General features: G+C 41.4%; 2 non-coding genes across 2 annotated transcripts; both read right to left on the bottom strand.

The window, feature by feature from the left end:
- Positions 1 to 1651: 1651 nt before the first annotated feature.
- Positions 1652 to 1836, bottom strand: LOC140288013 (U2 spliceosomal RNA). The gene has a single exon (XR_011911940.1). It is a non-coding gene; the product is annotated as a U2 spliceosomal RNA (small nuclear RNA).
- A 308-nt stretch (positions 1837 to 2144) lies between these two features.
- Positions 2145 to 2258, bottom strand: LOC140288007 (U5 spliceosomal RNA). The gene has a single exon (XR_011911934.1). It is a non-coding gene; the product is annotated as a U5 spliceosomal RNA (small nuclear RNA).
- Positions 2259 to 13508: the final 11250 nt, after the last annotated feature.

Genomic DNA, 13508 nt, shown 5'->3' with positions numbered 1-13508 from the left:
TTCACCGAATTAGGATTATTCGGTATTCGGCCAATCGAGCTGTAGCAGCTTCGGTAAAAGAGTATAAGTTGAAGAGTTTGTGAATAAAGGTGTGCGCACACATGGTGAGCTGTAGGAAAATAGGCAGGGAGCAATGCCGACTGGGGTATATGTTCTTGTATGTTGTCTGACTGTTTGATTTGAATGTGTTGTGTAAGTGTCCTGTTGAATGTTACATGTCTGGGCTTTGACACGCTTCACTGTGGTTGTTAACTGTGTGGTGTGTCCTGAAATGTTATATGTTTGGGCTGTGTGACATGCTTAATGCTTCTCAGTAGCTACCCACTTATTCATATATAGCAACTGACAACGTAAGAAGTCCGGACATACTTTGATAGAGTAGTTGTAGAAGTATCCTTATTGATAATAGATAAACTAATTCATAGTGATAGAACAGTAGATGAACAGGTGCCTGCACATGTCTCACGAAAATAAAATTGATGTATGATTGCTGACGGCAGAGCAATACTGCCAAACTTATGAGTTCTTGTGGCAAACTTGATTCAGTGTCTTGACGTGTATACGCTGTTTCGCTGACTTGATTGTCACAAGAAACAAAGTGTGTTTGATAAGATCCGACCATTTTATTACGGGAGGATCAGTATGTATGCATTCTGATGTGACTGATAAAACCCATTCGTATCTTAAGCACAATCTAATACGTGAGACAACGCCCTGGCACACGATAAAAAAAAAAAGAGAGAGCGGTTTGGTGTCCCCACAGTCCATAATGTAGAAAAGAGAGAAAAAAGCCTTTCTGATTTGGTGTGTGTGCTCACAGTGCAGAGTGTAGAGAAAAGAAAGCCGTTTTGGTGTCACGGGTGTTGTGACTTACACACACACATTTCTAAATTGAGAAAGGAAATTATTTTAGAGGAAGCACTAGAGTTTAGATCCAACATTTGTTGATAGGCATTCATTTATTTCTTCACTTCTGATAAAAATGATAAGACTGACCTAAAGAATTGGAGGCCCATCACACTTTTAAACTTTGACTGTAAACTTTTTAGCAAGGTTTTAACGACACGGATGTCCTCTGTTTTAGAGCAGGTAATTCACCCAGACCAGGCTTGTGCCATCTCAGAGAGACAACTCACCGACAGCCTCGTACTGATTCGAGACATCATTGATTACGCTAGAGACAGAAACACCCGGCTTGTCATCTTAAATTTAGACTTTGAAAAAGCTTTTGATCGGGTCTCGCATCAATATCTCTTTCAGGTGTTGCAGCAATCGAATAGGGCCCGATTGTTCCTACTTGGTGAGATTTGCTTGGTTGAGACGCTTGCTCCCCCCCCTTGCTCCTCGGCTGACCAAGTAGGAACAATCGGGCCCTATTCGATGGCTGCCTTGTCTTTTACTCTGTGCAAAAGACAAGGCAGCCACAAACACCACGGGAACACCGTATTGAGGCTTTGTTCTGACCACTCATTCGGTGTCGCGTTTCTTTCAAGCAATTCTCCCGGTTAGCCCACACTCGGCTCGCTTCCAGAGCTGTGTTAAAGTCTACTTCGCATTCACTCTCTTTTCTCAGCAGATTAAAAGAAAGTTTCATCTTGGGCTCCCTGAAACTTCCATCCTGCACCGCTGTTTGCTTTTTCACAAGAGCAGAGAAGAGCGCACCGTTCTCCAGCGGCACTGCAGTACTGGGTCGATGCTTGGAGTGAACGGAGCAAGCTTCTTTTTCAACTCCTATTCTTAAAAATCCATTTAATATGTAGTCCTCGTATAGAGGACACATTAAACTGATAAGAACAGATACTACACTTGATCTTAGCCAAAAGGCCGAGAAGCGATAACTGTCCACTGTTTCAGGTCCGAGGGCCCTTGCTGGCACAATGCGCACTTGTAGCAGTGTTCTTTTTATGGCCATAGGTGGCCAGAGTGTCACGTTGCACCTCCGCCCACCCGCTGCACTGAGCACTCTTCAGCCCTTTTAAATGGTATAACTTTGCACTCCCGCATGCTCCAGCAAGCACCATTCAAGCAACAACTTTGCACTCCAGCTTCGAACATCGGCAAAATCGCAACAAGTAAGGCGACTCTACTCAGAGAAGTCACTCTGCACAGTAACAAGATTTCTTTTGCACAGACAGAAAGGGCTTCACCCGCAAAGGTAAAGCCTGCCAAAAATAGAAACAACTCATTAGTGCTGCTCTCCACGAAAGTCTTTAGTAAAAGGCGAAAGACTTGTATGTTATGAAGAGAAACCAGAGTACGATTATCCGTCACTGCGGGAGCAGGGCATCAGGCTAGTTGCCATAGCCACCTTCCCCATGGTGAGCGTTGCTTGGTTGAAACGCTTGCCCCTGTGCAATCGACAAGGCAGCAACAAAAACACCACGGGAACACCGTATTGAGGCTTTGTTCTGACCGCTCATTCGGTGTCGCGTTTCTTTCAAGCAATTCTCCCGGTTAGCCCACACTCGGCTCGCTCCCAGAGCCGTGTTAAAGTCTACTTCGCATTCACTCTCTTTTCTCAGCAGACTCTTGGGATTTTATCTATAAAATGAATTCCTTCACTCAAACTATGTTAAAACTGCTTTGTCCTTCATATTTACCATGTCTAGAAAGATTTAAACAAAAAAAAAACAACGTTGTACTTTGCAGTAAAAGAAAGAGCAAATCTAAAGTTTCAGGAATCCGAGAATAAGCTTACTTTCATGAGTTCTTCACGATTTCGGATTTTGCTATAAAATGAATTCCTTCACTCAAACTAAATTAAAACTGCTAAACCGCTAATCTGTTACATGTAAGGCAGATGTCAAATTCACCGAAATAGGATCTAAGGGTATTCGGCCAATCGAGCTGTAGCAGCTTTGGTAAAAGAGTATAAGTTGAAGAGTTTGTGAATAAAGGTGTGCGCACACATAGTGAGCTGTAGGAAAATAGGCAGGGAGCAATGCCGGCTGGGGTATATGTTCTTGTATGTTGTCTGACTGTTTGATTAGAATGTCTTGTGTAAGTGTCCTGTTGAATGTTACATGTTTGGGCTTTGACACTTCACGGTGGTTGTTAACTGTGTGGTGTGTCCTGAAATGTTATATGTTTGGGCTGTGTGACATGCTTAATGCTTGTCAGTAGCTACCCACTTATTCATATATAGCAACTGACAACATAAGAAGTCTGGACAAACTTTGATAGTAGTTGTAGAAGTATCCTTATTGATAATAGATAAACTAATTCATAGTGATAGAACAGTAGATGAACAGGTGCCTGCACATGTCTCACGAAAATAAAATGGGTGTATGATTGCTGACGGCAGAGCAATACTGCCAAACTTATGAGTTCTTGTGGCAAACTTGATTCAGTGTCTTGACGTGTATACGCTGTTTCGCTGACTTGATTGTCACAAGAAACAAAGTGTGTTTGATAAGATCCGACCATTTTATTACGGGAGGATCAGTATGTATGGATTCTGATGTGACTGATAAACCCATTCGTATCGTAAGCATAATCTAATACGTGAGACAACGCCCTGGCACACAATCAAAAAAAAAAAGAGAGATCGGTTTTGTGTCCCCACAGTCCATAATGTAGAAAAGAGAGAAAAAAGCCTTTCTGATTTGGTGTGTGTTCTCACAGTGCAGAGTGTAGAGAAAAGAGAGAAAAGAAAGCCGTTTTGGTGTCACGGGTGTTGTAACTTACACACACACATTTCTAAATTGAGAAAGGAAATTATTTTAGAGGAAGCACTAGAGTTTAGATCCCACATTTGTTGATAGGCATTCATTTATTTCTTCACTTCTGATGAAGTTTCAACAATAAACAACAAACTTTGTATTATGAGAAAGAACCAGACTCATTCTTCAGGAATCCGAAAATAAGCTCTATTTTACGAGTTATGCACGAATTCGGATTCTCCTATAAAACCTTAACTCTAACCAAGTTAAGACTGCTTTGTCCTTCATATTTATTCATGTCTAATCAAGTTTCAACGATAAACAACGTTGTACTTTGTACTTCTTCAGCAATAAGCATCTCTCGACATATGACGAAATACAGATTTTGCTATAAAATTAATTCCTTCTATCAGCCTGACTCAAAACTGTTTGTCCTCCTTATTTATCCACTTCAAATCAAGTTTCAACAATTAAAAAAATGTTGTAGTTTGAGAAAAAACAACTTAATCTTAAGCAATCAGTAGGGTAAGAAAGGGTAAGAAAAGGTGCAAATGCCAACCATACATCACTAAAAGGTGGAGCGGAAGTATTCGGCTGCAAGTAGGTGCGAATGCCTGACAATGTATGATCAAAAGAGGGAGCGGAGGTTTTCGGCTGCAAGGTCTGAATGTCCAACCATAATTTGTAAAAACCGGGGAAGAAAAGGCTCGAAAGCCCGACTATACACCATCAAAAGCGGGAGCGGAGGTGTTCGGCTGCAAGTAGGTGTGAATGTTCGACCATAATTTGTAAAAAGCGGGTAAGAAAAGGTTCGAATGCCCGACTATATATTAACCAAAGCAGGAGGAGAGGTCTTCGGATAAGAGTGGGTGAGAATTTACAACCATAATCTATAAAATGCGGTGAAAAAAAAGGTGTGAATACCCCATAGAACACTAAAAGGTAGAGCGGAAGTGTTCGGCTGCAAGAAGGTGTGAATGTCTGACCATAGTTTGTAAAAAGCGGGTAAGAAAAGGTTCGAATGCCCGAACATACACCATCAAAGGAGGGAGCGGAGGTGTTCCGCTGTAAGAAGGTGTGAATGTCCGACCATAGTTGGCAAAAAGCAGGTAAGAAAAGGTGCGAATGCCCGACAATGTATGATCAAAAGAGGGAGCGGAGGTTTTCGGCTGAAACAAGGTCTGAATGTCAATCCATATTTTATAAAAATCTGGGAAGAAAAGGCTCGAAAGCCCGACTATACACCATCAACAGCTGGAGCGGAGGTGTTCAGCTGCAAGAAGGTCTGAATGTCCATCAATAATTGCTAGAAAACATGGAAGAGAATTTTCGAATATCAAACCGCACATGATCATAAGCGGGAGAGGAGGTGTTCAAATGCAAGAAAGTGTGAATGTCCACCCATAATTACTGCAAAATGGGTAAGAAAAGGTACGAATGCCCAACCATACATGATCCTAACAGGGAGCGGAGGTGTTTGGCTGCGACAAGGTGTGTTTGTCCACCCATAATTAATGAAAAGCGGGCAACAAGTAGGTTTGAATACCCATCATCAAAAGCAGGAGTGGATGTGTTCGGCTACAAGAAGGTTTGAATGTCTGACCATAGTTTGTAAAAAGCGGGTAAGAAAAGGTTCGAATGCCCGAACATACACCATCAAAGGAGGGAGCGGAGGTGTTCCGCTGTAAGAAGGTGGGAATGTCCAACAGTAATTGGCAAAAAGCGGGTAAGAAAAGGTTAAAATACCCTATTGTACACAATCAATAGCGGGAGCAGAGTTGTTCCGCTACTAAAAGGTGTCAAAGTCCGACCATGAATTGAAAAAGCAGGTAAGAAAAGGTGCGAATGCCCGACAATGTATGATCAAAAGAGGGAGCGGAGGTTTTCAGCTGAAAGAAGGTCTGAATGTCCATCCATAATTTGTAAAAATCGGGGAAGAAAAGGCTCGAAAGCCCGACTATACACCATCAACACCTGGAGCGGAGGTGTTCAGCTGCAAGAAGGTCTGAATGTCCATCAATAATTGCTAGAAAACATGGAAGAGAATTTTCGAATATCAAACCGCACATGATCATAAGCGGGAGAGGAGGTGTTAAAATGCAAAAAAGGTGTGAATGTCCACCCATAATTACTGCAAAATGGGTAAGAAAAGGTACGAATGCCCAACCATACATCATCAAAAGCAGGAGTGGATGTGTTCGGCTACAAGAAGGTTTTAATGTCCGACCATAGTTTGTAAAAAGCGGGTAAGAAAAGGTTCGAATGCCCGAACATACACCATCAAAAGAGGGAGCGGAGGTGTTCCACTGTAAGAAGGTATGAATGTCTGACCATAGTTGGTAAAAACCGGGTAAGAAAAGGTGAAAATACCCGACTGTACACAATCAATAGCGGGAGCGGAGTTGTTCGGCTACTAAAAGGTGTGAAAGTCCGACCCTGGTTTGTAAAAAGCGGGTAAGAGAAGGTGCGAATGCCCGACAATGTATGATCAAAAGAGGGAGCGGAGGTTTTCGGCTGAAACAAGGTCTGAATGTCCAACAATAATTTTGTAAAAACCGGGGAAGAAAAGGCTCGAAAGCCCGACTATACATCATCAAAAACGGGAGCGGAGGTGTTCAGCTGCAAGAAGGTCTGAATGTCCATCAATAATTGCTAGAAAACATGAAAGAAAATTTTCGAATATCAAACCACACATCATCATAAGCGGGAGAGGAGGTGTTCAGCTGCAAGAAGGTGTGAATGTCCGACCATAGTTTGTAAAAAATGGGTAAGAAAAGGTGCGAATGCTCAACCATACATCATCAAAAGCAGGAGTGGATGTGTTCGGCTAAAAGAAGTTTTGAATGTCCGACCATAGTTCGTAAAATGCGGGTAAGAAAAGGTTCGAATGGCCGAACATACACCATCAAAAGAGGGAGCGGAGGTGTTCCGCTGTAAGACGGTGTGAATGTCCAACAATAGTTGGTAAAAAGCGGGTAAGAAAAGGTTAAAATACCCGACTGTACACAATCAATAGCGGGAGCGGAGTTGTTCGGCTACAAGAAGGTGTGAATGTCCGACCATGGTTTGTAAAAAGCGGGTAAGAAAAGGTTCGAATGCCCGAATATATACCATCAAAAGCGGAAGCGGAGGTGTTCGGCTGCAAGAAGGTGTGAACGTCCAACCAAAATATGTAAAAAGAAGTTAAGAAAAGGTTCGAATATCCAACCAAACATAATCAAAAGCGGGAGCAGAGCTGTTCGACTGCAAGTAGGTGTGAATGTCAGATCATAATTTGCAAAAAGCTGATGAGAAAGGGTGAGAATGCCCGACTATACATCATCAAATGCGGGAGCGGAGTTGTTCGGCTGTGAGTAGGTGTGAATCTCCGACCATAATTGCTGAAAAATGTGTTAGAAAAGGTAAAAATGCCGGTCCATACATCATCAAAAGCGAGAGAGGTTGTGTTCGGCTGCAAGTAGGTGTGAATGTCCAGCCATAATTACTCACAAACGGGTAAGAAAAGGTAGTATTGCCAGACCATATATGATCAAAACAGGGAGCGGAGGTGGTTCAGCTGCAAGAAGGTTTGAATGTCAAACTAAAGTTCAAATATATTAACAAAAGCGGGAGGAGAGGTCTTCGGATGAAATTGGTTGAAAATTTCCAACCATAATGTATAAAATGCGGTGAAAAAAAAGGTGTGATAGAACACTAAAAGGTGGAGCGGAAGTAATCGGCTGCAAGAAGGTGTGAATGTCCGACTATATTTGGTGAAAAGCAGGTGAAGCAAGGTCTGAATGCCCAACCTTACATCATCAAAAGCAAGATCAGAGTTGTTTGGCTGCAAGAAGGCCATAGTTTGCCAAAAGCGGGTAAGGTGCGAATGTCCGACTAAATATCAACAAAATTTGGGGCGGAGGTTTTCGGATGCAAGTGGGTGGGAATATCCCACCATACAAGTATGGTGGAGAGGAAGCTGTGAATAGCCGACCATAGTTTGGAAAAAGCGGGTAAGAAAAGGTTTGAATGCCCGAACATACACCATCAAAAGAGGGAGCGGAGGTGTTCCGCTGTACGAAGGTGTGAATGTCCGACCATACTTGGTAAAAAGCGGGTAAGAAAAGGTTAAAATACCCGACTGTACACAATCAATAGTGGGAGCGGATGTGTTCGGCTACAAGAAGGTGTGACAGTCCGACCATGGTTTGTAAAAAGCGGGTAAGAAAAGGTGCGAATGTCCGAAAATGTATGATCAAAAGAGAGAGCGGAGGTTTTCGGATACACGAAGGTTTGAATGTCCTACCATAGTTTGTAAATAGCGGGTAAGAAAAGGTTCGAATGCCCGACTATACACCATAAAAAGCGGGAGCGGAGGTGTTCCGCTGTAAGACGGTGTGAATGTCCGACCATAGTTGGTAAAAAGCGGGTAAGAAAAGGTTAAAATACCCGACTGTACACAATCAATAGCGGGAGCGGAAGTGTTCGGCTACAAGAAGGTGTGAAGAAGATGCAGTAGAAGAAGTTGAAATCCATCTACACATTGATAAATATGAAGGACAAAGCAGTTCCCACTTGCCCATAAGAAAATAAGCTTATTCTCGGATTCCTGATCCTTCAGTGTTGCTCTTTCTTCTACTGCAAAATACAGTGTTGTTCTTTGTTGAAGTCGATCTAGACATTGATAAATATGAAGGAAAAAGCAGTTTTAACTTGGTTTGAGTGAATGAATTCATTTTATACATAAAATCCGAAATCGTGCAGAACTCATGAAAATAAGCTTATTCTCGGATTCCTAAAACTTTTGATTGGCTCTTTCTTTTACTGCAAAGTACAACGTTGTTTTTTTGTTTAAATCTATCGAGACATTGATAAATATGAAGGTAAAAGCCGTTTTAACATAGTTTGAGTGAAGGAATTGATTTTATAGAAAAAAATCCCAAATCATGCAGAACTCCTCAAAAGGGGCGTATGGCTTAATCACAAGTGTGGTTCTTTCTCATTCAGGGTAGTATGAGGAAGTTTATGCTTGAAATATATGTAGAAATGGGTACATATGAAGGACAAAGCAGTGTTAACTTAGTTTGAGAGAAGGAATTCATTTTATACATAAAATCCCAAAGCATGCAGAACGTATGAAAAGAAGCTTATTCTCGGATTCCTGATCCTTCAGTTTTGCTCTTTCTTCTACTGCAAAATACAATGTTGTTCTTTGTTGAAGTCGATCTAGACATTGATGAATATGAAGGAAGAAGCAGTTTTAACTTGGTTTAAGTGAATTAATTAATTTTATACATAAAATCCGAAATCGTGCAGAACTCATGAAAATAAGCTTATTCTCGGATTCCTAAAACTTTTGATTTGCTCTTTCTTTTATTGCAAAGTACAACGTTGTTTTTTTGCTTAAATCTATTGAGACATTGATAAATATGAAGGTAAAAGCCGTTTTAACATAGTTTGAGTGAAGGAATTAATTTTATAGATAAAATCCCAAATCATGCAGAACTCCTCAAAAGGGAGGTATGGCTTAATCACAAGTGTGGCTCTTTCTCATTCAGGGTAGTATGAGGAAGTTTATGCTTGAAATATATGTAGAAATGGGTACATATGAAGGACAAAGCAGTGTTAACTTAGTTTGAGAGAAGGAATTCATTTTATACATAAAATCCCAAATCATGCAGAACGTATGAAAAGAAGCTTATTCTCGGATTCCTGATCCTTCAGTTTTGCTCTTTCTTCTACTGCAAAATACAATGTTGTTCTTTGTTGAAGTCGATCTAGACATTGATAAATATGAAGGAAAAAGCAGTTTTAACTTGGTTTAAGTGAATGAATTAATTTTATACATAAAATCCGAAATCGTGCAGAACTCATGAAAATAAGCTTATTCTCGGATTCCTAAAACTTTTGATTTGCTCTTTCTTTTATTGCAAAGTACAACGTTGTTTTTTTGCTTAAATCTATTGAGACATTGATAAATATGAAGGTAAAAGCCGTTTTAACATAGTTTGAGTGAAGGAATTAATTTTATAGATAAAATCCCAAATCATGCAGAACTCCTCAAAAGGGAGGTATGGCTTAATCACAAGTGTGGCTCTTTCTCATTCAGGGTAGTATGAGGAAGTTTATGCTTGAAATATATGTAGAAATGGGTACATATGAAGGACAAAGCAGTGTTAACTTAGTTTGCGTGAAGAAATTCATTTTATACATAAAATCCGAAATCGTGCAGAACTCATGAAAATAAGCTTATTCTCGGATTCCTAAAACTTTTGATTTGCACTTTCTTTTACTGCAAAGTACAACGTTGTTTTTTGTTGAAATCTATCTAGACATTGATAAATACCAGCCGAAACTCTGCTGCCGCTTTTGATAATTTATGGTTGGGCATTCTTACCTTTTCTTACCCGCTTTTTACAAATTATGATCTTAGATTCACACCTACTTGCACTACTTACTACCTTCTCATCCACTTATGATCATGTGCGGTTGGGCTTTCGCACCTTTTCTTACCCATTTTTCAGTAATTATGGGTGGACATTCAGACCTTCTTGCAGCCGAAAACCTCCGCTCCTCTTTTGATCATACATTGTCGGGCATTCACACCTTGTCTTACCCGCTTTTTACAAACTTTAGTCGGACATACAAACCTTCTTGCAGCTGAACCACCTCCGCTCCCTGTTTTGATCATATATGGTCTGGCAATAGTACCTTTTCTTACCCATTTGTGAGTAATTATGGCTGGACATTCACACCTTCTTGCAGCCGAACACAACCTCTCCCGCTTTTGATGATATATGGTCCGGCATTCTTACCTTTTCTAACACATTTTTCAGCAATTATGGTCGGACATTCACACCTACTCACAGACGAACACCTCCGCTCCCACATTTGATAGTGTATAGTCGGGCATTCTCACCCTTTCTCATCAGCTTTTTGCAAATTATGATCTGATATTCACACCTACTTGCAGTCGAACAGCTCTGCTCCCGCTTTTGATTATGTTTGGTTGGATATTCGAACATTTTCTTAATGCTTTTTACAAACTTTGGTCGGACGTTCACACCGTCTTGCAGCCGAACACCTCCGCTTCCGCTTTTGATGGTGTATAGTCGGGCATTCGAGCCTTTTCTTACCCACCTATTACTTACTATGGTTGGACATTCAAACCTTCTTGTAGCCGAACACATCCGCTCCTGCTTTTGATGATGTATGATTTGGCATTCGCACCTTTTCTTACCCATTTTTCAGTAATTATTGGTCGGACATTCAGACCTTCTTGCACCTGAACACCTCTGCTCCCGCTTTTGATGGTGTATAGTTGGGCTTTCGAGCCTTTTCTTCCCCGATTTTTACAAATTACGGTTGGACATTCAGACCTTGCAGCCGAAAACCTCCGCTCCCTGTTTTGATCATGTGTGGTCTGGAAATACTACCTTTTCTTCCCCCGTTTGTGAGTAATTATGGCTGGACATTCACATCTACTTGCAGCCGAAAAACAATCTCTCCCGCTTTTGATGATGTATTGTCCGGCATTCTAGTCTTTTCTATCACATTTTTCAGCAATTATGATCTGACATTCACACCTACTTGCAGTCGAACAGCTCTGCTCCCGCTTTTGATTATGTTCGGTTGGGTATTCAAACCTTTTCTTAACTGCTTTTTACAAACTTTGGTCGGACGTTCACACCTTCTTGCAGCCGAACACCCCCGCTTCCGCTTTTGATGGTATATATTCGGGTATTCGAACCTTCTCTTACCCGCTTTTTACAAACCATGGTTGGACTTTCATACCTTCTTGTAGCTGAACAACTCCACTCCTGCTTTTGATAATTTATGGTTGGACATTCGCATCTTTTCCTACCCATTTTTCAGTAATTATGGGTGGATATTCACATCTTCTTGCAGCTGAACACCTCCTCTCCCGCTAATGATCATGTAAGGTTTGATATTCGAAAATTTTCTTTCATGTTTTAAAGCAATTATTAATGGACATTCACACCTACTTGCAGCCGAACACCACCTCTCCCGCTTTTGATGATGTATGGACCGGCATTCTTACCTTTTCTAACACATTTTTCAGCAATTATGGTTGGAGAATCACACCTACTCACAGCCGAACAACTCCGCTACCGCATTTGATGGTGTATAGTCGGGATTTCTCACCCTTTTTCATCAGCTTTTTGCAAATTATTCTCTGACATTCACACCTACTTGCAGTCGAACAGCTCTGCTCCCTCTTTTGATTATGTTTGGTTAGATATTCGAACCTTTTCTTAACTGCTTTTTTACAAACTTTGGTCGGACGTTCACACCTTCTTGCAGCCGAACACCTACGCTTCCGGTTTTGATAGTGTATATTCGGGCATACGAACCTTTTCTTACCCGCTTTTTACAAACCATGGTCGGACTTTCACACCTTCTCTTAGCTGAACAACTCCGCTCCCTCTTTTGATTGTGTACAGTCGGGTATTTTAACCTTTTCTTACCCGCTTTTTACCAACTATGATCGGACATTCACACCGTCTTACAGCGGAACACCTCCGCTCCCTCTTTTGATGGTGTATGTTCGGGCATTCGAACCTTTTCTTACCCGCTTTTTACAAACCAGGGTCGGACTTTCACACCTTTTAGTAGCCGAACAACTCCGCTCCCGCTATTGATTGTGTACAGTCGGGTATTTTAACCTTTTCTTACCCGCTTTTTACCAACTATGGTCGGACATTCACACTGTCTTACAGCGGAACACCTCCTCTCCCGCTTATGATCATGTACGGTTTGATATTCGAAAATTTACTTTCTTGTTTCAAAGCAATTATTGATGGACATTCAAACCTTCTTTTTGATGGTGTATAGTCGGGCTTTCGAGCCTTTTCTTCCCGGTTTTTACAAACCATGATCGGACTTTCACACCTTCTTGTAGCCGAACACATCCGCTCCCGCTATTGATTGTGTATAGTCGGGCATTCGAACCTTTTCTTACCCGCTTTTTACAAACTATGGTGGGACATTCAAACCTTCTTGTATCCGAAAACCTCCGCTCTCTCTTTTGATCATACATTGTTGGACATTCGCACCTTTTCTTACCCGCTTTTTACAAACCATGGTCGGACTTTCACACCTTCTTGTAGCCGAACACATCCGCTCCCGCTATTGATTGTGTACAGTCGGGTATTTTAACCTTTTCTTACCCGCTTTTTACCAACTATGGTCGGACATTCACACCTTCGTACAGCGGAAAACCTCAGCTCCCTCTTTTGATGGTGTATGTTCGGGTATTCAAACCTTTTCTTACCCGCTTTTTCCAAACTATGGTCGGCTATTCACAGCTTCCTCTCCACCATACTTGTATGGTTGGATATTCACACCCACTTGCATCCGAAGACCTCTGCCCCAAATTTTGTTGATATTTAGTCGGACATTCGCACCTTACCCGCTTTTGGCAAACTATTGCCTTCTTGCAGCCAAACACCTCTGATTTCGCTTTTGATGATGTAAGGTTGGGCATTCAGACCTTGCTTCACCTGCTTTTCACCAAATATAGTCGGACATTCACACCTTCTTGCAGCCGAACACTTCCGCTCCACCTTTTAGTGTTCTATCACACCTTTTTTTCACCGCATTTTATACATTATGGTCGGAAATTTTCAACCACTCTCATCCGAAGACCTCTCCTCCCGCTTTCTTTAATATATTTGAACTTTAGTCGGAGACATTCAAACCTTCTTGCAGCTGAACCACCTCCGCTCCCTGTTTTGATCATATATGGTCTGGCAATACTACCTTTTCTTACCCGTTTGTGAGTAATTATGGCTGGACATTCACACCTACTTGCAGCCGAACACAACCTCTCTCGCTTTTGATGAT

The sequence above is a fragment of the Leuresthes tenuis genome, unplaced genomic scaffold (genome assembly GCF_036924035.1).
Source record: "Leuresthes tenuis unplaced genomic scaffold, fLeuTen1.0.hap1 SCAF_201, whole genome shotgun sequence".
NCBI classification, from domain to species: Eukaryota; Metazoa; Chordata; class Actinopteri; order Atheriniformes; family Atherinopsidae; genus Leuresthes; species Leuresthes tenuis.
The sequence above is the reverse complement of the archived record's forward strand: the minus strand, read 5'-3'. Positions and strand labels throughout refer to the sequence as shown.